The sequence below is a fragment of the Lontra canadensis genome, unplaced genomic scaffold (genome assembly GCF_010015895.1).
Source record: "Lontra canadensis isolate GAN:19392208 unplaced genomic scaffold, GSC_riverotter_1.0 scaffold2, whole genome shotgun sequence".
In the NCBI taxonomy this organism is placed as follows: domain Eukaryota; kingdom Metazoa; phylum Chordata; class Mammalia; order Carnivora; family Mustelidae; genus Lontra; species Lontra canadensis.
In genome coordinates, this window is record NW_022630996.1 from 48,947,041 (window position 1) to 48,972,138 (window position 25,098).

General features: G+C 36.8%; 1 protein-coding gene and 1 non-coding gene across 7 annotated transcripts in view; one reads left to right on the top strand and one right to left on the bottom strand.

Moving 5' to 3' along the window:
- Positions 1–25,098, bottom strand: part of HDAC9 (histone deacetylase 9) — an 856,076-nt gene that overhangs the window by 806,132 nt on the left and 24,846 nt on the right. The gene's annotated exons all lie outside the window — the stretch shown is intronic.
- On the top strand, positions 15,317–15,439 carry LOC116878939. Its single transcript, XR_004384917.1, has one exon. It is a non-coding gene; the product is annotated as a U6atac minor spliceosomal RNA (small nuclear RNA).

Consider the following 25,098-nt stretch of genomic DNA (forward strand, 5'->3'; position numbering starts at 1 on the left):
ATTAATGGGAATTAAGTTGTATACAATAAAAAACAAATGCAGGGGGGCCTGCATGGGTCAGTTGGTTAAGCATCCGCCTTCAGCTCAGGTCATGATCCCAGGGTCTGGGATTGAGCCCCACAGCCACAGCGGGGAGCCTGCTTCTTCCTCTCCCTCTGCCTCTCCCCACCCTTGCTCAATCTCTCGCTCTCTCAGATAAAGAAATAAATAATCTTTTTAAAAAAAACAAATGCGGGGCTCCTGGGTGGCTCAGTGGGTTCAAGACTCTGCCTTCAGCTCAGGTCATGATCTCAGGTTCCTGGGATCGAGCCCAGTATCGGGCTCTCTGCTCAGCAGGGAGCCTGCTTCCTCCTCTCTCTCTCTGCCTGCCTCACTGCCTACTTGTGATCTCTGTCTGTCAAATAAATAAAATTTTTTTTAAAAAGTGCAAAAAATGCACATCTGAGTAAGGCAAGGGTCCTTTTCAGACTCAGTATTTCAAGACTGTTACTCAGGATTTACACGCTACATAATATACATGGTAAATCCCAGTCTCTCGTTTTTCATTAACTCATGCTATTTCATCATTCAACTTTCTCTCCTTTTTCATTGACATCCAGATCAAATTTCTCTAAATTTTCTTTCCATACTCTATGTTACCAATGATGACTTCATTACAACTTACAATGGATGTACTAGGACACTTTGGATACAAATGATTAAACCTACCACACAAGTTAGAAATGATTTCAGATTGGGGGAGTTATTTTTTGTTTTGTTTGCTGCAGGTGATGGTAAAGTAGAAGAAAGAGCTAGCCATTGAGATAGAAAATATGAAAGGTTGTGATCTGGGTAACTACTAAGAAACATTTGAAGTTTTCTCAAATGGAGGATTCAGTAACTTTTCTACATGTTTATTATACCTGCTCTTCTCTCCCAAACATTTCTTAACCTACTGCTCTCTTTTTTTTTAAGACCTTTTTATTCATCCATTTGAGAGAGAGAGAGAGAGTGTGTACGCACAAGTAGCGGGGAGAGGCAAGCAGGCTCCCAGAGCCCAGTGTGGGGTTCAATCCCAGGACCCTGGGATCATGACCTGAGCTGAAGGCAGATGATTAACTGACTGAGCCACCCAGGTGTCCCTTATCCCTCCACTCTTAAATTAGGTACTAAACTGCACAAGTTGATCTGAAATCACCCACAGAAAAATCATTAGTTCTTTTAAAGGGAATCACTTAAAAGTACTACAAAGCTAAATGGTACAACTAAACTGTGTTTTTCTTTCTTTTTTTTTTTAAGATTTTTATTTATTTATTAGAGAGAGACATAGTGAGAGAGGGAACACAAGCAGGGAGAGTGGGAGAAGGAGAAGCAGGCTTCCCGCTGAGCCGGGAGCCCGACTAGGGGCTCGATCCCAGGACCCGGGGACCACGACCTGAGCTGAAGGCAGATGCTTAACAACTGAGCCACCCAGGAGCCCTAAACTGTGTTTTTCAAACACAAATATAAAGATTTAATACACACAACTAACAATTATAATAAGTGCATATGTGTATGTAATAAGAGACATGACTTGAATAATAAATACATTTACTTTCTTTTTTGTGGTTAAGACTTTCCACTTATTTACGTTTTCCTGATAATTTCTTCTTTATATTTCTGCTCATTATTAAATTGGATACATTCTTATAAAATGTCTCAGATCATCTTTTTGAATGAAGAAGTACATAAATCAAATATAAACACTTGGACTAAATTTATTATCAAGTGTCTGCTACTCTTCTCCCTACATTTGAACTTGCTCTGAGGTTACAGAACTTGGACCACTAAAATCATTTCAGCATGCCTCCCAAAAGAGAATTTTTAGAAGGCATCCATTTATTCAAGTCAATGGTCCTATGTATATTTAAATTATTTTTTATGATTCAAATAGGAAACCAACTCTTCATTATCCTTTCATCTCATGTAACCACAAGAATAATCATGTAACTGGAAGGGCTGAAATTCAAGGAGTCTCTCTGGGAATATTTATCCCCCCACGTTTCTTTTCTTTTTTATAATGGGATCCTGGCCAGAAGTGTTCTCATACATTAAAAAGAATTACACAAAAGAGAAAGTCCAAAGACAGTCATCCATTGGGATTAGTTTATTTACGTCACTGAGGTCCTGCTTATTCCTGACCTAATCTGTCAATACAAAAATATTTTTTAAAAAAGCATACATTATAAAACAGAAATAATGAAATGAGCTTTATTGTGCATTTAAATAGGAGGGTTTAAACAACTGATGTACACAGAGTTCCAGAAATGACTATTCTTTGATGTGTGTTTATGTTTTATTTTCCAAAACTCCTGAATGCCTTTTATCCCCTCTTGTCACCAATTAACAGCTGCAGTGATAGAAACTATAATTCACATGCCAAAGATGATCAGTCTGAAGTTTCCATGGCTATAGAACACGGATTGTTTTCTACAATTTCAATCAGGTTTTCATAAGAATATGTTTTCTTGGTTCAAGAATTTCTGAATGACCTATCATCAGTTTCAAAAATTAACATCAATAACCCATCTACATTTGTTTTAAGTGTATGCTAAATCCAATCAAATCTCAGAAGTATTATCAATGAATGTTTGAGAGCCCCCCCCAGAAGAAGAAGGAGTATATGTTCCAATTTTTCCTTGAGTGCTAAACCAAAAACAGATGCTTTTTTAAAAGAAATAAATCAAAGGCAGAATTACATGGAGACTATCACAATAATATTCATAACACGTATGTGATGAACTTGAAATTCATCTGAGAAATATTTCATATTGGGGCGCCTGGGTGGCTCAGTGGGTTAAAGCCTCTGCCTTCGGCTCAGGTCATGATCCTAGGGTCCTGGGATCGAGCCCCACATCGGGCTCTCTGCTCAGCAGGGAGCCTGCTTCCCCCTCTCTCTGACTGCCTCTCTGCCTACTTGTGATCTCTCTCTGTCAAATAAATAAATAAAATTTAAAAAAAAAGAAATTAAAAAAAAGAAATATTTCATATTAAAGAAAACTATGGAACTTAATTGAGAAATAAATAAGTCAGACAATAATCCTAAATGAGATTATGAGATTAAAAAATCAAATGTTCTCAAGTTATTTTATATATATGAAATAGCAATTACAATTAAAATAAAACTTTCATTAGTTTTAAAAATGAAACAGGTGAAAATATACTACTATCCTCTGTGCTACCAGAGTCCTGTATTCACCTCTCTTTTACGGTTTTTATCACATTATAAATGTGTCTGAGGGTTTTTTCTCATGTCTGTTTTCCTGGAAAGACTTTGATCACCAGGGGTGGGGAAACTAGGTAATTTTCATTTCTCTTTCCACACTTTTTCTGGTATGTGATAGAAGCTCCATGATCTCTTTAAAAAAAGGTTGGAGCCCACTACATTTTAAAACTTATTATAAAGCCACAGTATTTTTCTTTTTTTTTTTTTTTTAAGAGAGAGAGAGTGAGAGCAATCAAGCACAAGGACAAGTGGGGTGTAGAGAGGGAGGGGGAGAAAGACAATCTCAAGCAGACTCCAAGCAGAGGGCACAGCCCAAGGAGGGCTTGATCTAACAACCCTGAGATCATGACCTGAGCCAAAATCAAGAATTAGAGGCTTAGTCAACTGAGACACCCCAGCGGCCCTGAAGTGTTAATAGTTTAAATAATATGGCTTTGATACTTATTTTGAAATATATCAACAAATAAGAATAGAAAGTCCAGTATAAAATATCTAATAATATGTATGAATATAATAAAAAAGAAATTCAAAACAATAAGGGGTGGGAGAAGTACTTAATAAATGATAATGAGAAAACCAGTTGGTGATTTGAGGGGGAAATGGGTCAAAATTTATACCATGTAATATAATACAAATGTGGGGCACCTGGGTGGCTAGTGGACTAAAGCCTCTGGCTTCAGCTCAGGTCATGATCTCAGGGTCCTGGGATCAAGCCCCGCATTGGGCTCTCTGCTCAGTGGGGAGCCTGCTTCCCCGCTCTCTCTCTGCTTACTTGTGATCTCTGTCTGTCAAATAAACAAATAAATAAGTCTTTAAAAAAAAAAAAAAATATATATATATATATATATATATACAGAATACGAACGTCTCCTTCTCTTTCATTTTGTATGTGTGTGACTGTATATATATGTATAAATATATGATCTAGTTTATAAAAATTAGCAAAAAATAAAATTGAGTATTTTTGAAAGAATAATAGCTTTCTAAACCTTGAGTCAAAAAAAAAGAAAAAGATATAAATTTTTTGTAACAGTTTAATCTTTAACTTTTACTAAGAAAAGTAATAGTGGTGGTAAAAGGAAAATAACATATTGCAGAAATGTTTATAAATACAAGATATCAAAGGTTTTTTTCTACGTTACAAAAGGGGATAAACAATCTGACAGAAAAACAAAATTCCAAAGAAAAATAAAGCAATAACATGGACATGCACGCGGGAATCAAATTATTAAGTGCACATTAAAAAAAAGAGAGCATTCAAGCATTTTATTTACCAAAGTGAGGCAAATTAAGGCAATGCTGAAATACCATTTTACATTTAACTAACAAATATAAAAAGTCTAAGAATAGAATTATCCAAGTTGTACAACACTGTCCCAGTTCTTAGAAAAATAAAACTGATAAACCCATACATTACAGTTGGCAGTTTACGGTAGAAAGCACTTGACAAAATACTTCAAAAGGCATCTTTTTAAAAATCACATCATTTGACCCATGAAATTATTTGAAACTTTTAACCTCATAATGTCAAGCCAGAAGGTTTAAATCGAATAAATAACCACCCACCAAAAAAGGGCATATTCGAACAGATTTTTGTGGTGACGTAATTTATAGTAGCAAAACATTATAAGTCTAAATCTTTAACATCAGAGGAATGATTAAGTCAACTACTGATTATCAGAAAACCACTCATGGAAACCATTCATTAAAGAGTATAATACATGAAAAGGGTAATTTAAATTGAAGCTATGACTTGAAACCAAAAGGAAACAAACTGTACAGGTTGGTATGGTGAGAAATATCTCCCTTCTGTTGCTAATATTATTTATCCTATAATTAAACATTTTTAAAAAATGGTTAAATTATTGGTAGACGTTCAAAACTAGAAGACACAAGGATCATATATGAGGCCAAAGCTAAAAACAAAATTAATTTCTCTGAAAGAAAATTATAGCTTCTGAAATGTAGTACATGCCCTGGCATTTAAATGGAGAAAAGGCTAAAAATAATGGGAAAATTACTACAGTAAGTAAATGAAAGACAAAATAAAAATGCCTATGGAAAGTATTTGTTCCATGGAGATCAAGGACTAAAGCTGAGTTTAAGCTAAAAAACTCTGGTTAATTGGTCCATTCAAAGAAGCTAGAAAATAGGAAAGAGAGTAAAAAGACAAAATAAAATTTCCCTGTGACTAATTTTTTTTCACTTTCCCCCACCAGTCAATCCCTCTTAACTCCTTTACACCAACAGTAGCCCACTGGTGTCTAACGACGAAAAGCAAGGTTACAATCAGCTTTGTTTGTGTACATTCATCATTTGCATACAAACTTTAATATTAGCTTTAAAAAGGAACACTGAAAAAGAAAAAGGGAACATTGATGCAGAGGTCTGGAGAAAGGGCAAGCTACACCTTAAATCTGTATAGCAACATTTGCAACATACAGTGCTCCTTCTCATTTCAGTTTCATTAAATGGAATGAAAATGAGAAAATTTGTTATGCCACGGGTGTTCACACAACTCTACCAGGATCAGCCACTGTGTTGAGACACATCTGGTGTGCCAGAAACAAACTAGGAAGTGGTGTGTAGGAGGAAAGAAAATTAAAAGTTGTCAAACATATTTCTTTAGGCACTCAACATAATCTGTTATTCTAATTATTTTCCTGATATTGATGTAACCAAGTTAATTATTATACAAACTAAAGTAAAACTTTTAGGTTCCCCCAAAACTCTTCCTTCACTATTTTTTACATGACATGTCCATATAACACATCATACACACAAACACATACACACCGTATTAGAAAATTTTTCTCCCTGGGGTATTTTATGCCCCCTGGGTATTAGATTATTCTGCATTCCTTGAAAATACCCAACTATTTAATGCTTATTTATTTGTTAATAAATGAAGGACTATTTCCTCAATATTTCCCTTCTAGTCTGAGCAACTATGACTACAAAACAATTTTAGTGCCAAAACCAGGGACAACAATGAAGACAACTATACAGTCTGGCAGTGGGAAATAAATTGCCTGAAATCATCAGCTGATTTCACAAAGACAACAAGAGTCCAGGTTTATTTATTAATATTAAATTATACAAAATTAAGGTTCATAGTCTTTTGATGCATAGTTCACCCTTAAAAATGCAGGCCAGGGGCACCTGGGTGGCTCAGTGGGTTAAGCCTCTGCCTTCGGCTCAGGTCATGATCCCAAGGTCCTGGGATCGAGCCCCGCATCAGGCTCTCTGCTCAGCAGGGAGCCTGCTTCCCCCTCTCTCTCTGCCTGCCTCTGCCTACTTGTGATCTCCATCTGTCAAATAAATAAATAAAATCTTTAAAAAAAAAATGCAAGCCAGGAATAAAACCTCAGAGAAGATCTTTGTAGTCCAGTTTTCCTAAAAAACAGTGTTCTAAGAAAAACTCTTAAAAATGCAGGTAAACACTGATCCACTAACCCAACTAGGAATGTGAAGACTATTCAACAGCTAAGATATATAAAGCACATACGATGTTTCAGACACTGCTCTAAAGTGCCTTCCAGGTATTTATTTCACTTACTTCTCACCAGACTTTTGAAGGCGACAGCATTAATTAGTATGCCCGTTGTGCAGACGAGCAAACTGCAGCAGAGACATTGTGAAAGTCAGTTGGTGGAACAAAGTTTCAAGCCAGGTCCTTTGGTCTCCACTGCGAGTCTCCTCTGGCCCAATGCTTCCCATTGTGCACCATGACTATCTCTGTCCTACTCCCTGTGGCCCAACTTCTCAGTTCTCACTGTAACAGATACTTGCCAGGCCCACTGAGCAAAAATATGGTGATTCACGCAATGTCTGTTCGACCACTTCTTTAGAAACTATTAATTTTACAGGTGATGGTTTCAATGCCAAGAATGCACCAAAGCATCTTAAATCTGAACATCTTAAAACATAAAATCTGAAATCCACTCTGCCATTCAGTACCTTTTCATCTAAATGTCCTCCAACCAACTGAAAGGAAGCTAAAGCCAAGTGGGCATCATACTGGGGGGGGTGGAATCTGCAAGTGTCCAGAACATTACCATGTTCGATTACATTTAATTCACCTCTGAATGGAGTCAAAGTATCTACACACAGATGCAACATGTTTTACAAGGCAAGAAATCCTAAAGGAAAAAAAATCCCTTAATAGAAAGGATACTGTTACAGGTTCATTAGGCTGCCGCAGGTAACTATCTTAAACTGTTAATGTATAAGGTAAAGAAGAGATGATCACTTAACAAATATCTGGGGGGGAAAAAAAGTCATGAAATCTAGTAGCTACTTAACCTACATAAAACTAAAACTCAACTAAAAACGCCAAGACAGTTCTATGACTTGAAATTTTACTCAATTCAGACCCGGAAAAAGACAAAAGCAAAACAAAATAAGATCATTTGACTCTGCCTATAGATACATGGCAATGTATTTATTAAAATATAATGGTGGGTGCTGCAGAGCTTAAGCAAAGACAGCAAATCAACAGGTGAAAGTCTTCCCCCAGCTTTCTCTTAAAAATGTCAGAAGAATACCCTGGTGATGACAGAGAAGAGTTCTTCATTTCCTGTTATTGAGAATATTCTGAGCATCTGTTTAAAGCACTCTCACCAGCCCTGCTTAATTCCCATTTATTTTCCTCAAATGAAAATGGTCATTTGCCTAGGCTGAATTCACTACCCTTGCTTTTTCAACTCTATTCAGGAGAATAACGGGGAGCATGACTCATGATGCAGAAGGAAAAATGTAAACGACACTGGTGTCAGAATGGGAAACAGGAGTGGAAAGGCAAGAAAAAAAGAAGAGAAGACAATGACACCAGAAAGTGACCTACTTGAAAAGAGGGGCTTCCTATGTATCAATGGAGGGCTGCTCTCATTGGCCAGAGTCCTCAGAAAGAACCCTGGTGGCAGGCCTTGGCTTCCAGTGCAGTCTCTCAGAGGTGCAGCCCCAGACGGCCCTTCCTGAGAGTGGTCCTGCATAGGGGTAGGACAGTATCCTGCACTCCACACTTCTCCATCTGTGAATGGGTGTCTAAGTTCCGTACAGAGCTGTGGGAGGCTCGGGAAGCTAGCTTCAGCCTTGAGTCCAACATATGGTCCAAAGTCCAACATTATTTGTAAGAAGGTAGTAATTTTGTCCCCTTTCTCTATCCTACGTTTATTTCTTGATGGTTCCAAATGCAAAGCAAATAGCATAGTATAAAACACTTTGAAATCCCAACCAAATGTAAAACAAAATTTAATTTTTTTTTTTTTTTGGCTGGTCTTCCAAATTCACAGGAAGTACGGACTTATTTTAAAAGCATTAAGGAAAACTACCTAAAGATACAAAATCTGAGACAGGAACAGGGGCGGATCCTAAGCATTGCCTGGGGCAGAGAAATGGTTCCATAGACCAGCTCTGCTATAAAGTGGTCATAAGTTCCAGCCAAAGCTTCCTGTGCCAACTAAGTAACTGGGCCCACTCCCCTGAGTGTAAAATGAGAGGACCGGACAAGGCCATCTTCATGGCACCTACAGGCACCAACTTTCTGTGATGTTACAACTAAAATTAACTAGCTTTGGCAGTACTTTCAATGTGAAAAATGAAAACCCACATCAGTCGGACATCCTAAGACTGAAGTCAGCCCAGGGCCAGAGAAATCTCTCTTTCAGAAAGAAGAAAATGTTGATCTACAGTAACTTCAGAAACTGGTGAAGAGAGAAAATAATATACTAAGAAATTAAAACAGGACATTGACCTCTGTGAAAAGATCAGATACAAGAAGAGTAAGTACTGCACTAAGGGAAAAGTAGTCTTTTCTTGTATTATTTTTAAAGTAGGTACGTCCTTGGAAATATTATTCAAAATGTTGAATCCTCAATTGCCTAATGGTATTAGGCCACTTTCAAAACCCAGTAAAATCCCAAATTAGCTTGCAGATGAATGATGGCTTTAAGAGTTTATCCAGAATCCAGTGTGATCCTATAGATGGTATGGGCCAAACTCCTCAGAAAATGCCAAGAAACATTTGAGCCAGGCCAAAAAGTGCTGAAACGTTCCACTGACACAGAACCCACAAGTCAACATGAAGCTTTCACTGGAAGATGCAGCCTTTGCAGGCAGTTTTCCAGGGATCCAGCCAAAACTCAGAGATCACTGAAAAAAGCTCTCAAAACCAAAATGATTCCAAATAGAGGTTTGCATGGCAGGGAAATTCTGAATGGAAATTTATCCTTCACAACCAATGGATTCAATAGCTGATCCCATTATATCAGAGGATATTAGTTCTTCCTGGAAATTCTCTACAAATTACAGGTAACCGCAGTCTGAGCAGAACTTCTGTGTATTTTTAAACAAGTCAATTGTTTCAATGAGATAAGTACATTATTTCCACCAGACAGATAATTGTTTTCTTGTTCAATTGCATTACATTTGTGTATCCAGGTATAAAATGTTACAAATGGAAAATTACTGAGAAGCAAAGCAGTCATTAGTGTGACCTATAAATGGAGCAGAGATGTCACAAAAGTTTTACTAATGCTTTTTTATGTTCCCAAATATATATTTTTTTAATTTTTTTAATCTCTTCTATACCTGACCACAGAGCAAACAGTAAGAGCAGATCTTCATGCCCATATACAACACAAACAGAACTAAGATGTCAGCTGACCAACAAGAATGACTAAGTGACTTGCATATAAATATACACAAAAGTAAAATAAATTCAAGGATAAATTACTCACTTTCATAAGAAATCTAGAAATTTGGGATCTCTGGGAAGTAAAAATAAATAATATTCAAGTATCATACTGGAAATAGGCAATATTTCTAGATACTACTTTGTAGGTAGAGGAACTGAATCAGAAAATTACATATCTGATTATTGTTGTAACATTGTCTATTTCCAGAAAGAATTCTTATCTATTAACTGTCCTCAATTAAGAAGAGCAAAGCAAACAAAAGAGACATTAAATACCAAAAAGAATCAGCACTTTGTTAGTTAAAGGCAGGTTATTTCCAGATGGAATTTTTTTCTTATTAATTATTTTTATTAACATATAATGTATTATTTGTCCCAGGGGTACAGGTCTCTGAATCATCAGGCTTACACATTTCACAGCACTCACCATATCACATACCCTCCCCAATGTCCATAACCCAACACCCTCTCCATACCCCTCTCCCCCAGCAACCCTCAATTTGTTTTATGAGATTAAGAGTCTCTTATGGTTTGTCTCCAGATGGAATTTGCACAGAGACGGTCATTGAGAAAGAATGACCACAGACAGTGTGCCCTTACATACCAGAAAGTATGAAGGCAGACAATTAGAATTATAAACCATATCTAACTCACAATGCATATCCTGGGGTCACAAGTTCCATTTAATAAAGAAAACATCTTTCTTATGTTAGTATTTTAATGCCTTTGGATTAAAGCTTATGGCACCTATTCCCCATCTGTTCAATAGTTTCTGTATCACATATATTATATCAACATACACGCTGTACATTTTTAAATAGAAAGATCATATTTTTTCAAACTTTTTAGAAATTCATTATATTTCAAACTGTACAGTCAAAAACTTGTTAAAGGATATAAACTACAATTTAAATATCACACATTGATCAAATACTCAAAACATTAAAAACAGGTATTGTGAGATTTTATGAGATTGTAGCACACATCTAGAAACACATGAGGAGGTGCAGTAGAATGCTGAGTAAGGCGTGGTAATCCTATAGGGTCGTTTTAACCAGTGATTCTTCTTTTTCAATAAGTTGATTCTATGAGAAGATTTTAAAAGTTAGAAGCTGTGTAATAGAATAAAAATGCCGTAAGAACTGAAATTTCTTTACAGCATAGGAGTTTAAGGAAAAATTCTGCTTGTGTGTTTTTATTTTGTTTTTTTTATAGCTATGTTAATTTAAAGCTATATAAAATAGGATTAGGCCCCCTATAAAGAGTTTTTTAAACATACTTTTAATATTTAGGAGGAAATGTGTTAGTTCAAAGATGCTTTTAGACAAAGTTACATAAAAACTTTGATTTGTTTAATATGTTACAATATTCTGATTAATATTAAATTAATAAAAACTTCCAAAAAAGTGATGAGAAAGATTTGCTATAAAATTTATTTTATGAATTTACCCAAGGCCACTTCTGCAGCTTGGAACAACTTTTTGACATGTACATATTTTTTCCCAGAATTTTTTAGCTGTAAAAAAAAAAAGTCCTAAAAGTCCTTAAACCAACCTTCATTTTTTTGGAAAAAGAAATCAAAATCCTAGGAATTAAAATGAGAAACTGGATTTATATGTCTACTTAAATGCCAAGTCAAGATTAGAACAAAGAAATCCTAATTTCTGTTTCATTTTTCATTTAAGGTGAAAAATAAAAGTGAAGTAATGGCCTAGAGATCTCACAAATCCAAAGCACAACCTTTAGAACTGGGGAAACAGGAGTGGGGAAACCACTGCCTTCATGGAGCTTACACTCTCACACAGGAGACCGACAAACCCATGTCAAGAGTGAACTCTGTCACCAACTAGGTTTTTGTATACAGACTCTTCTTTCTTCTCTAGGTTCCTACTTCCCACCTGACCCTCTCTCTCTCCTCTCTCTCACTCCCCTGTGGGTTCTGCTCTGCCAGGTGACCTCTGTTCACGGGCTTGTCCAGGATTCCAAGATGCCACACTCCGCCCAACCAACCCAAGCTACCTACCTTACTACAGGCACTTCAGATAATTTCACTGGAATCTCCTATACCACTTCAGAGTCAACAAAACCAAAACCAAACATATGCTCTCTCAGAATTGACTGCCTATTCCAACTTACCCTGTTGCTACTAGTATGATCCTCCAGAATTCTCAGTCCCAAATCTTAAGTCATCTTTAATTCCTCCCTCACCTGTAGCATCTGGATCCAGTCAGTCTCCCTAGCCTACAGGTATTAGTCAGAGTTCTCCAAGAAACAGACTTATTATAAGGAACCGGCTCACGCAATACGGAGGCTGGTAAGTCCGTCGTCAGCAGAGGTGGTGCCTGAGCTTGAAGCTAAAAGTCAGCAGGCTTCAGAAGAACCAGGAAGAACAAAGGTTCTAGTTCAAAGGCTGCAGGTGGAATTCTCCCTTATTTGAGGGAGGTCAGCCCCGTGTTCTATTTAGGTCTTCAATGAATTAGATGAGGTCCACCCACTCAATCTGCTTCACTCAGTCTACAAATTTAAATGTTACTCTCAAAAACACCCTTACAGAAACACCCAGAGTAATGTTGACCAACTATCTTGGCACCCAGTGGCCTAGCCAAATTGATGTCAGATTAACCATCACATCACGGTTTTACTTTTCAAAAGTCACACTCCTTTTTCTCAATTCGCAGTCTCATTCCCATCATCTCAATTCAGGTCTTTATGACCTCCCACTGGTTTTCAAGGATGTAAACCAGCCCCCTCCTCATCCTTCAGTTCCCACATCACTGGATATGCTGTGGACACATATATTTTCAGAATTGTTTTTAACATATCATTCCTGTTCTGTTACTTAATTCACAATGACATCTTACTCTAAATAGATCCAATTATTTTTCTTACAATATATTGCTCTATATAATCCAGCCCTACTTGCCCTACTGACCTGTTCCTTCTATCACTCTCCTAATTTAGAACTTATATTGTAACTGGCCAATAACTTAACTATCTTTTCCACTTATCCACACCCATTCCTTCCACAATGCACCCACCTTCTCTGGAAAGCACTGTGCACTCTTCTTTGCCTACCTCAATTCCATCCACCTGCCAAGGTTTTTCTCCAGCTACAACTCCTTTCTGAAGTTTTCCTAATTCCCCAAACTATATAAATCTTTTCGTTTTCAAATCCTCGTGTTCATTTTAGATAAACATAAGCATTGCTACTCTAAACTACTCTGTCTTATTCATGAATTTCTATCTTTCTTTCTTTTTAGAAAGTGAGAGAGAGAGAAAGAGAAAGGGAGATAGCACGAATTTGGAGGGAAAGGCAGAGAGAGAATCCCAAGCAGGCTCCATCCCCAGCACAGAGTCTGACACCAGACTTGGTCTCACAACCCTGAGATCATGACCTGAACCAAAATCAAGAGTCAGACACTTAACTGACTGAGTCCCCCAGGTCCCCCTCACGAATTTATTTCCACTGACCATCCCTTTCTCCCTAGTCCCCAGTCTCACCTGATCACCTCCAAATACACATCTTCTGTTTATTTGGGGTTGAAAAACCTTGGAATCTGTGCTGTGCCAAGTACTGTGTAAGACAATAGACATACCAAGAGGTGTTGCACCCAGAAGACTTACAGTCTAAGATGAGAGAGATAATTATTGTAATAATTAAGGAGCAATGTATTGCATACTAGAACAAAGGTAGATACAAAGCTCTAAGGGAAGACAGAGAATATAACATAAGGAGAAAGTAAATTGGCTTAGTCAATGATATGGTACGGGATAAATTCAATGGGAGTAGAGGAAAAGGCACTTCAAGTACTGAAAATAACCAGTGCAGAAGAATAAAAACAATGAAGAACATACACACACACACACACACACACACACACGCATATAGACATATAAATATATACACATACATATATATGTATACATATAGAGAGAGACACACACATATATTCATGTATATTCATATAAGGTATGATGAGATATTTACCATGATGGCAAACAAACTAGATATTCAGGATCATAACCCAGGCATAAAACTGCTGAAAAACAAGAGATTAAATACAGCAAAAGAATCACTGAATAATAGGAACAGAGCCCCAGAAACAAAAATATTTGTAATATTGAGAAAGCTAAGTCCAGATTTTGAGTGGAGAAGAGGAGAAGCAGGCATGGCTGGAGCATGGAGCCACACCACTTCGAACCAAGGCAGTTGGAAGTCCCTAGAATATAAGTAAAATTTTATTTGTCCCTTATCCACAATAATAAAGAACAAAGATTTTTCATAATTCATTTGACAGCAACTCTAAGTTCATCTGGCAACAAAAACTGGCCTCAACAAATAGGAAGCTATTTATTATCTTTATCTCATTTAGTATTATTATCCACGAACTTCACTGCAGAAATAAACATTAAATGATTTTATTATGAAGAACTGTCCCAAATCCATAAAAAGTGACATGACATGAGGGGAGCCTGGGTGGCTCAGTCAGTTAAGCATCTGCTTGGGCTCAGGTCATGATCTCAGGGTCCTGGGATCAGTCCCACTTCAGTGGGGAGTCTGCTTTGCCCTCTCCCTCTGCTCTCCCCCCACTGCTCATGCGCACTCTCTCTCTCATAAATAGTAGAAATCTTAAAAAAAAAAAAAATGACATGACATTAACACAGGAATTATGTTCCATATACCTTTTAAAAATCTGATAAATCCTCAACTCCAAAACACACCTAGCCCCTGGGGTTTTGGATAGGATTCTATTGACCTTAGATTTTCAGATTCCACAGAGTGAGTCAGATACACAAAAAGGTCTCTTGCCCCAAGAAAGGTTTTAGAGTTCATGGAAGATCTATTTAGAATTGCTTTTTTAAACGGAGGATAAGTTCTCAGTGCTAAACACATTCTATTATTGACCACCTTTGTGATCCATGACAAAGTTTACTTTACTTATATAATATTAGTTAAAAACAGAAAATAAACTGCCAACCATGGACTCTTACATCAACCTTTTTACTCCCCTTATAATGCCAAGAATACTAGGAAAAAAAAAATTGTAAAACAACATTCTCTTTGCCTCCTATAACCTTAATAGATAGTTTCCTGGAATTGTCTATTCAAACAGAAAATTAATTTCCATGCACAGCTGGAAATACCACATTGGCAAGCAAAGAAAACATCAAACACCAGTAGATTAAATAAAAAGTGTAGGAACTATAAAGACTCAACAAAACAGAATTTGCTCAGCAAGATGGTCCTATGAGGACAGCTTTTCACCGTTTATTTAATGTATGAATACATCTCTTAAAGTGAAGTAGCAATAATCAAGGAAGCTTTGGATCCAGAAAAACAATGAGAGGATTATATCACTCAACCAGTTTTCCTACTGTTGTATGAAAGGAGAAAAGGTTAGCACTCCCCTTGCCAAGGTCCTCGGGCCTGTACGCCACAGGTACAGTAAGATACTGCACCAACTTTGTAGCTTCTCATCATGGCTGGGTTTTGTTTTTTTTCCCTACTTTGGGATGATGAAAAAGTTCTAGAGACACAGTGGCAAATGGTTGTGCAATAATAATGTGAATGCACTTAATGACACTTAAGTGTACATTCTAGAAGGGTGAACACGGTCAAATTTAATGTTATATATATTTTACTGTGATAAAATACAATTTCAATAATATACAAAAAGCTCTTGAAATCAATAAAAAATAAAGTCTAAAGGAAACATATGCAATGGGCACAAACAAATTCAAAACAGAGGAAGAAAATCCAAAAAATACATGGAAAAATGTTCAAAACCACTAAGAAGAATACAAGTAAAAATGATGACATATGATCATGTGTCATCTTTCAAATTAATTAATGAAGATTAAAAAGACTGAGAATCAAAAAAAGAAAAAAGACAGCTTTTCTAGACCCACCAACAAAATGGGGCCCTGTTTCCATGTTGCCCTCCACTGGCTTCCCTCCTGGGTATCCCTCTTCGTACTGATGGCCATCAGGACAGCAGGCTCATGGTGCCCTCTGGGAACCACTCCCTGATACCCCACCTGCATCGGGCAATGACTAGTATGACCAATACCCAACTGATAACCAAATTAAACAAAATAATACCCTTTGTACAAACCCTTCAAAAACATGAGACAGAGAGGCAAAAAAACAGAACATCACCTGCAGGAACTACAACAAGCAAGAGGCAGTACCGGTGTGGGAATGACAAAACCACACATAGCATCCAGACCGTCTGCCCCCCTGGGCTCTGCTGCCTTGACTCTCAAGACATCGAAAGAAAAATTAAAAATCCCCAGCATGGATGCTTTATAAAGAGCAACAGAGAGAAATTTCAGTATAAATCAATGTGTTATGAAAGCAAGAGAGAGAAAGACCTTCCACGTGGACTTGATCCCTGCAGGACGTCAAAACATGCGAAAGGCTGGGTTCAGGAACATTTGTAGACCAAGCATAATGGGATTCCAAAGTGGCACATTGCATCCCAAGACATGGAGCTCCATCTCTGGGATCTTTGACCAATGACCCCAAACCACCATGTCCTTCAGTACACCTGCTAGGATATCCCACAAGCAAAGTGAGGGATCACTTTAATTAGCTACATATAGGAGGAAGTACTTAGATGGCAAACTACATGGTATAAAACAGATCAGTAAATACTTGTTGAACTAACACACATGGTAGAAGCTAATAAATAAGACCTGTATCTACTGATGACATTTATTAGATTATTATTCCAACTTTGCACGGGGCGTAACTGGTAGAGAATACAGGCTTTGTCTATAGAGCAAACAGGAAAGCTTCTACTCATGTCCACTTGGCATCCCCGATAGCAACCAACCCCCAACATTGTGCTCATAGGCTCCTTGGAGATTCATTTCCCCAGAATCATCCACCTCTGACTCACTTTCTAATGACAAAAATACAGAAATTTTTAAGTATGGGAGTGAAACATAAATGATGCAAAGGTGATCAAAACAAAGATTTTAACAGAAGACAGACCTGATGATACATAAGCTACCTCAGAGAGACCCACTCAAATAAACCAGAAGCCAGCCTCTTCTAATATCCTATCTAAGAAATGAGAGGACTCCATCAGCGGCTTCCAATCCTCCTCAGCTTCTACTCACACCGAAAATGTATTTCATATTAAATGAAGTATATTTATACATATATAGAAACATACCTATACAAAATGCAAACATCATTTTCCCAAGTTAATACTGAATCTTACACCACACATGCACCCTGGTATCTTGTAATATGGTCTGTTCTATTCCACTGATTAAACTCAACCTATGAAATTGATTCCATCACCCAATAAGAGTTCATGACATGCAGAAAACATAGGACTAGAAGATTTCTTTCCAGCTCATTAAAAGAAAAATCATGATTTTACTTAGAAGCAATCTAAAAATATCTACCACTCCTAAATACTAGTTCCTCAATGATCTTTCTAAAGCTAATTCCTGAATGAAATGATATAACCCCTGCAACATTTTTGCCTCCTTTTCCTCTTCACCATAAATACCCATGACCCTTTCCACTCAAAAGTCTTTAAGTGATTTTTCCGGGGTGTATGACCACTGCCACACCTCATGACAGAAGTGACTGCAAGGGATTTTGCCCAAAAAAAAAAAAAAAAAAAAAAAAAGACATCTACCAAAGGAACTCTCTTAGCTCATAATAAAATATATTTGAATCTTTGTAAACCACCAGACAGTCACTAAGCAAAAGTCAAAATGGAACTCAGGCAGCAGCAGCATACCGCATAAATCTTGATTTTAATTAAATGAAAGATATTTCATAATAGTTACATTCTCCCTTCAAAACTACAGAATTTGTTCCCTGAGATAAAATTATTCTAACTTTCTAGAATAGCATCTTTGTCACTTTTGTAGATTTTCTTAATTGGATGCCTTCTGTTTGTAAGACCCCCCACTTCATCCCACCTCATTTTCACCATCTTTAGTAATGCCCCAAACTTGCTGGTGTGCAGGGATCTCTGGTGAAAATGAGCTGGCTTTGAGTCAAACAATACCCCCCAATCACAACTGGGTTTGTTTTTTTTCTGTACAGAGCTAGGGAAAGGTCGTGTTTACTTCTTCCCATTATAGCTGAAAACCATCTAAAACATTGTCTCCTCAAAGGCTTTACAATCTAGACATGGAATGCTAACAGCATCATTTGTGCTTGTCATTGACTTCAAAATGCTTTATTCTGTAAACCTTGTCTTGGTTTCTAAGTCCACAGAGTAAAGAAGAAATTCTACATGTATTTAGTAGTATTTGGATATTTTATTCATTACAGTTTATAAAATAAAATGGAACACCTCAAAGCTTTAACTTTAAAAAGCACTTCAATTCATAAATATGAAAGAAATATTAATGTCAAAAAATTAGGTCCATTGTAATCCTGTAATCAAAGCAATCTGTGTCTTTTCCAACCTTGGCAAGCCACATTTTTATTTTTAATTTTTGAACTACTAATTCTAGAGGAAAAACAAACACCATTAACTTCCTCTTCAGTCACTAGCTGTCTGTGCCATGTGTTTTTATCGCTTCCTGCCACAAGGAAATACGTTTGAAACAAAGAATGATATTCAAAAGAGAGTTCTTAGGGTGATTCCAAAGTCATTCTTTCAGGAATTGAGAAACAGTGTAAACATATTTAAATAATGGTGCAGAGTGATAAAACTATTCAGAAAACCTTCACATGTATTTTATTATGTGCTAATCCTCAAAACAAGTCTGCCAAGGTTATTTGAGAATGAACTGAGTCGTCAAGTTAAACAACTTTCCTTCACCAACACAGCTAATAAATGGCAGAGCTAGAATCTAAATCTACTGTTTCATACCCAACCTTCTGGCAGAAATTATATCCTACTGCTTTCCTGATGAATCTTTTGATCAAATTGTAGGTTTTTATTTTAGGTCTTTTTAGCCTATTGGTCTAAACCATCGCGGGTTTTTGCGTTTGAACAGGCAGGAGAGCCTTCACTGAGGTTATAGATGATGAGAAGAATGTGAAGATGGATTCTACCTCCTCAGTTGTGTTCTACACTTATTTATTGAGTCCCATGTTCTAGGCAGTACACACTAAATACTGGGGATGCTAAACAAGAATGTAGATTATAGCTCTTCCTCTAAGCGGTTTGTAAGAAATTTAGAAAGGAAACTGTTTTAATCTGTTCAGGTTGCTATGACAAATTATTGGGTCATTCATATATATATATATATATATATATATATATATATATGTGTGTGTGTGTGTGTGTGTGTGTGTGTAAAATAAATAAATAAATATATATATTTCCCCCCCCACCCCTCTCATTGTTCTAGAAGCTGGGAAGTCCAAGATCAAGGTGCTGGCAGATTTGGTATCTAGTAAGAGTCTTCTTCCTCATTGTAGATGACCACCTTCTTGCTGCATGCTCACATGGCCATTCTTGGTACATGCTCATAGAAGGCCTTCCTACAAGGGTGCTAATTCCATCATGAGGGTCCTACTCTCATGACCTAACCTAAACTTAATTATGTCCCAAAGGGCCCCAACTACATACCAATACATTGAGAGCTAGAGCTTCAACATACAAATTTTGGGGTGACATAAACATTCAGCCCATAACAGGGACCCAACACGTAAAACAAATCATCACGATCAGTTTGATATATGTAATTCCACAAACACAATCACCTAATTACATTCAATAAATATTTATTGATGGTGAAAGGGAAGTACATGTTTGACAGTGAATGAAATCCAAACACCTTCGTGTTTCACAAATGAGAAAACTATGGTTCAGAAATGATAATTTGTCCAAAATCAAAAAGTGAGCAAGTGAGGGAGACTGGATTTAAACATGAATCTACCCAGCTTCAAAGCTCAGCCTCTTTCTGCTCCAACAGGAGAGCTGTAACCAAGGGCAACCACAGCCTTCCTCACTGCCTCTTCTAGGATGTGTATAGTATGGCTCTTCCTACCAAGAAAGAGAATAGCTCCAAGAGCCAGGTAAAAACACACACAGCATGTACAAACCCTCTGAAGAAAAGATGACTAAGGCATGAATGATGATACAATAAAAGCAGGTCAGGGAACTAATTAAGGGCACATATCCTAAAGTAGATTGTTGCACCTGTGAAAGAGAACATTCTACCTAGTAAATGGTAGAGGCACTGGTTTCATGGCAGACATAGTACCACAACAGTTCTTTAAAAATATTTCATAAGCTGAGTAACAAGAGAATAAAGATGCATACATATTTGAAAGTTTAAATTAATATTAAAAGGTATTTTAATGGTGAAGCAGACCAACCTGGGATGGAGACACAGATCTTATTTATCTTTCTTCAGCTCTGGAAAAAATCACTATGACTCAGTGAACATTAAGGCTGTAGCAAAATTTTAAGGGTATACATCTTTTCTGGAACTTTACGTGGTGGGTACTTAATAAATATGCTGTGAATGAATGGATGCAGGCAAAAAAGAATGAAGCAGGATTCAGATTAATTGGTCACATTCAGAATGTGTAATTCCATATCCCATTTTACTTGGGGATTTTGAAATTATTTCCTCACCTTCCAATTAAATGTCTACCCATATTTACTTTCAAGCCTAATGTGTGTAAGAGCCAAAGGAGCTTTTTTGTTTTCTGAAACCAAATAACTACCTGCTAATATTTCACTTGCAATTTTTGAAATTTGGGGTTCATAAAAGAATAAAGAAATCTGTACCTATGTAGTGTAATAATGCAGAAAATCTTAAAAACAGGTAATTTGGCCTATTTGTGGTGCAGATTAGGAAGGATAAAGAAAAAAGAAAAGCAGTGATCTTTATTTCAATGTACTATTTAACAGCCATTTCAATGATGTAGAGGTTTACAGAACAATATCTCTACTCCATCTTATGTTCTGGTCATCATTGTCCTCTTATTTCAGAATCTTATTATTAATGTCTTTTATCTTGTAATATTGGGAATCTTTTATAAACCAGCTTATATCACTTTTTGTGAAGACAAGCCATATGTGTGTATATATGAGCCTATACACATACACACATATATATTCATATACATTTATATAAATGCCCATAATCATTTATGCATATATGTAACTATATACAATTATATATGTATATGTCTCTCTCCTGGGTGTGTTTTCTCTCTCCCTCCCTCTCTCTTCCATATATACATACACATACATACACGCACACGCACACACACACACACATAACTTTATATAGAGAAATTTATATATAGAAATTAGAAATTTATATAAACTATATATTATCATATATAAATTAGAAGTTACATATAATAAAATTATATACATAAATTTTATATATAATTTGAAAATGAGATAATCCATATATTAACTAAACATTTTTTACAAGTTAATCTCCTTTATATATTCTATATGTGCTCACATAAAAATATCTCAAGCTCCCACAAATATGAGAAAATGACCTCTCCCAAGAATTCACTTTAATTAATTTGTGTCTGGGTTTTTTGGCACTTGGTTTGCACCAAGTAATGTGTGTAAAAGGATGGCCAGGAGAACCTGGTGTAACTAACTGTCATAATGTCAGGCAGTACTGGCTGTTTTCCTAAACAGTCAGTGGTAACAAGAGTCCAATGTAGTCACAACTACGCACCTGTGCTCTGAGACTATCAGAGGACAAGTTTTACCATGCCCCATCAGGCCTCATAGACCCCTAAGGCTTCTGCTAGGTGGGTTCAAGGGGAGCCTGAGAACTTGTATATAAATAAGCCCCCAGGTGACTCTTATCAGACAAGCCGGAAAAACACTGCTATCACACGGGGGAAGGGGTACATTGAAAGAGAAGGCCAGAAATGTGGTTTGCCCTAGACTATGGACTCTGGAAATGCTTTACGAGTACTGCCATTTTTTACAGACCATGGCGAACCATGGAGATTTTTGATGAAGGAAATAATTAGATTTGTGCTTTAGCAGCAGTAACTTTACTAGGCAGCATTGCACAATTAGGCTGAATGAAGGAGAGATTAAAAATAGACCAGCTGGAAGCCTATGACAATAGTTGTAGCCAGAAGCAATGAATGCTAAAGGTTGGCAACAAAAACGGAAAATAGTGTCAATCAAAATCCAAGCCAACTTGATGTGGAGCGGAACAGAGGAAGAGTTTCAAAAAAGGCACCATTGTTTTAAGCACAGGTGGCTAAGGAGATACCTACGACATTCATAGAAAGAAAGAAGGTCAAAAGGATTTAGACTAGGTGCAGTATTTGAATTCATAAATGTGTGATTAAAAGAAAGACCATTTGCAAGGGCAGGAAATAGGGTTTCAACCTCAGTTCTACCATCTCCTTGCCAGGAGGTGCTAGACACATCTTTTAAGCTCTCTAAACCTAGTAAACTCATTCATAAATAACACTAGTAAAACATATTCTGTAGGATCACGGTGGAGAGTAAATGAAACTATACGTAACACTTGATCCTTAGGTTTGTGCTTAACAGACAATTTCAGTTTTTGCCTGTTTTTATTTTCACTGACATTTTCTTTCAATGACTTAAAACCATTCCAGATACACAGTAGGCACTCAATATACACTTGTTGAATGAATGAATTACTACTGCTATTACAATTCTATTGAAGACTGGAAAACGATCATGGGATTTGGCCATTAGATGGTAATTGGTGCACTCAGAGACTGCTTAAATGCCTAGGGCTTTTGAACACTCGGATGAAATAAAAGTCCAAGTGTTTGCTCTGATTAGGACATTTGAAATCAAGTGGTACTGGAGAACAAAAGTTTCTTCAAGTTTCATTCATTTGGTTTTTCTTTATTCTGCATGTTAAATCAATAAAAGCTTCCAGTTAGAAAATTCTGCTTTATTATCCTTAACAGTTTTAAGAACACCTTATCCTTTATTTAGAATTTACAGTATATGATCTCATTTGATCTTCAGCCCCTTGAGTTAAAGAATTCAGTTACTACTTGTCTTCATTTCTATTTTAAAGAAGAGAAAACTGAGAATCAGGGAAGGTAAGTGACTATTAGGGCCTGAGTGAAGGAGTGTCAGAAGCAGGAATTACACTGAGGTCTTTGGTTTACTGAGCCCATTCATGTTATTTCAGATGTGCTCTCTTCCATGCTTCCTCCCACACTGTTTTCCCTCCTACAGTCTGGAAGTGAAGTGCGGGGAAGAGTCTTGTGAGCCGGAGGAAGTTGTGAGAATACTGCTCCTTCCTCCAAACCCAGCCAGCGCCAAAGAGCACCCATCCTCCTGCGAGGCCACTGCCTGTCAAGATTGCTATGATGGCAGTGTACCTGTTCCTTATTGGCTTCAGCAGAAAAAAATCTGTTGCTCTCTTGGGAAATTTCAGGACTGACTCTTTGGAAAGTTTCCCTGTAAAAATGACACAGCTTTAAGTCTGATCTTAACCAGCTGGTTAAACAGAAAAATTTATTTTCACATTGGGTTATTACTACTTTGTAACATTGCCCATGATGTTGACTGCTTGAATTCATATCCTGGTCCCATCCCTAAGTAGATGCACAATCTTGGACATCTATCTTATCTATGTCTCTGAGAGTGGTTTCTCATCTTTAAAACATGGATATTCTAGAAAACAGCCCTTACTCTATAAGGTTTTCATTATAATTAAATGAGATACCATATATAAAGCTTTGGCACCCTTAGAATTTGAACTATAATGAACACTCAATACATGGTCATTTTTTTTAAAGATTTTATTTATTTGACAGAGAGACATAGCAAGAGAGGGAACACAAGCAGAAGTGGGACAGGGAGAAGCAGGTTTCCTGCTGAGCAGGAAGCCCAATGTGGGGCTCAATCCCAAGACCCTGGGATCATGACCAGAGCCGAAGGCAGATGCTTAACAACTCAGCCACCCAGGCGCCCTAACATGGTCATTTTTACTCACCAAGGTGTGGTATCTTAGCCTTACACGGAAAGCTATTCAGGCCCAGAATGAACAAGATACTTTGCATAAAGTAACCAAACATGACTTCATAACAGTAACCTTCTTTATGGAGAAAAAAGTATACAAGATAATCAATGAATTTTTCATTGACTGAAACTGCCACATTCATTCCACCAACTTTGAATTATTAATTTGTAAATTAACGCACATTTTCAGTTCATAAATTGGAATGATGGAGAGAGTAGCTAGACCCACAGTTGAGATTCAAAAATCTTAAACATAAAAAACAGTGAGTTTAGAAACACAGAAAAAGGGTTTTTTAAGCATATGAATATATATTCTCATATATCCTTATAACAACTAATATCTAAATAAAATTAATTTGCATCCCTTCAAAATAGAAGAACTAAGAGTTCAGTTTTCATAACTAATAAGACATTATTTCCTTTCTTAGGAGGTATATATCATCTCCTAATTATAATGACTTAGGAGGTTTAAATGAATACCCACACCTAGGGCTAACAAGGATCCAAACCAAGGATCATTGACTTGCCTAACATCTTTCAAACAGAATGATGGACTTTTTTGCCTTGTTGATTGCTGTCTGTAGATAAGTTGTTTTACTTCAAACCATAATACTACTTATTCTGAAAGATAATCTAGACTTTTAATCCAAGTTAGATTTCCTTCATTCTAATTGAAAGTCCCATTCCATTAATTTTCCTAATAAAGTTAGGTGGGATGAGTTATGTAAGACTACATTATACACAGCACTCAATTACAGCACTAGAAAAAAACAAGATAGGCAGGTTACAGATTAGGGCTCTGAGGGCTCTGTAGTATTTCTTTAAAGAGTTTATGTATGATGCTAATTTGGTAGTAGCTAAAGTTATAAGTCAATAAGAAAAATGTGATTCTAAGAAAACCAGCACAAGAACTACAGCCATATAACATTAAAATATTTGACACAACCACACGGCTATTCTGAAATCCTTTGCATTCCATACCAGAAAACCCCTCTAACGAATAATGCTGGATCCAGATTGTGGACCAGTGGGTGTTAAAGGAACCAGAGAAGCACAAGAAGCTTGATCTGGTTATACTGGCAGGGAACAAGAAAGAATATAACTTACATATTTCAACAGCAATAATTTTGGTTTTTTTCCTGTGTTGTTTCATAGTGCTTTCTTATGCATGCTATATAAGAATATGGAAGGAAATGAAATTCCAGGCA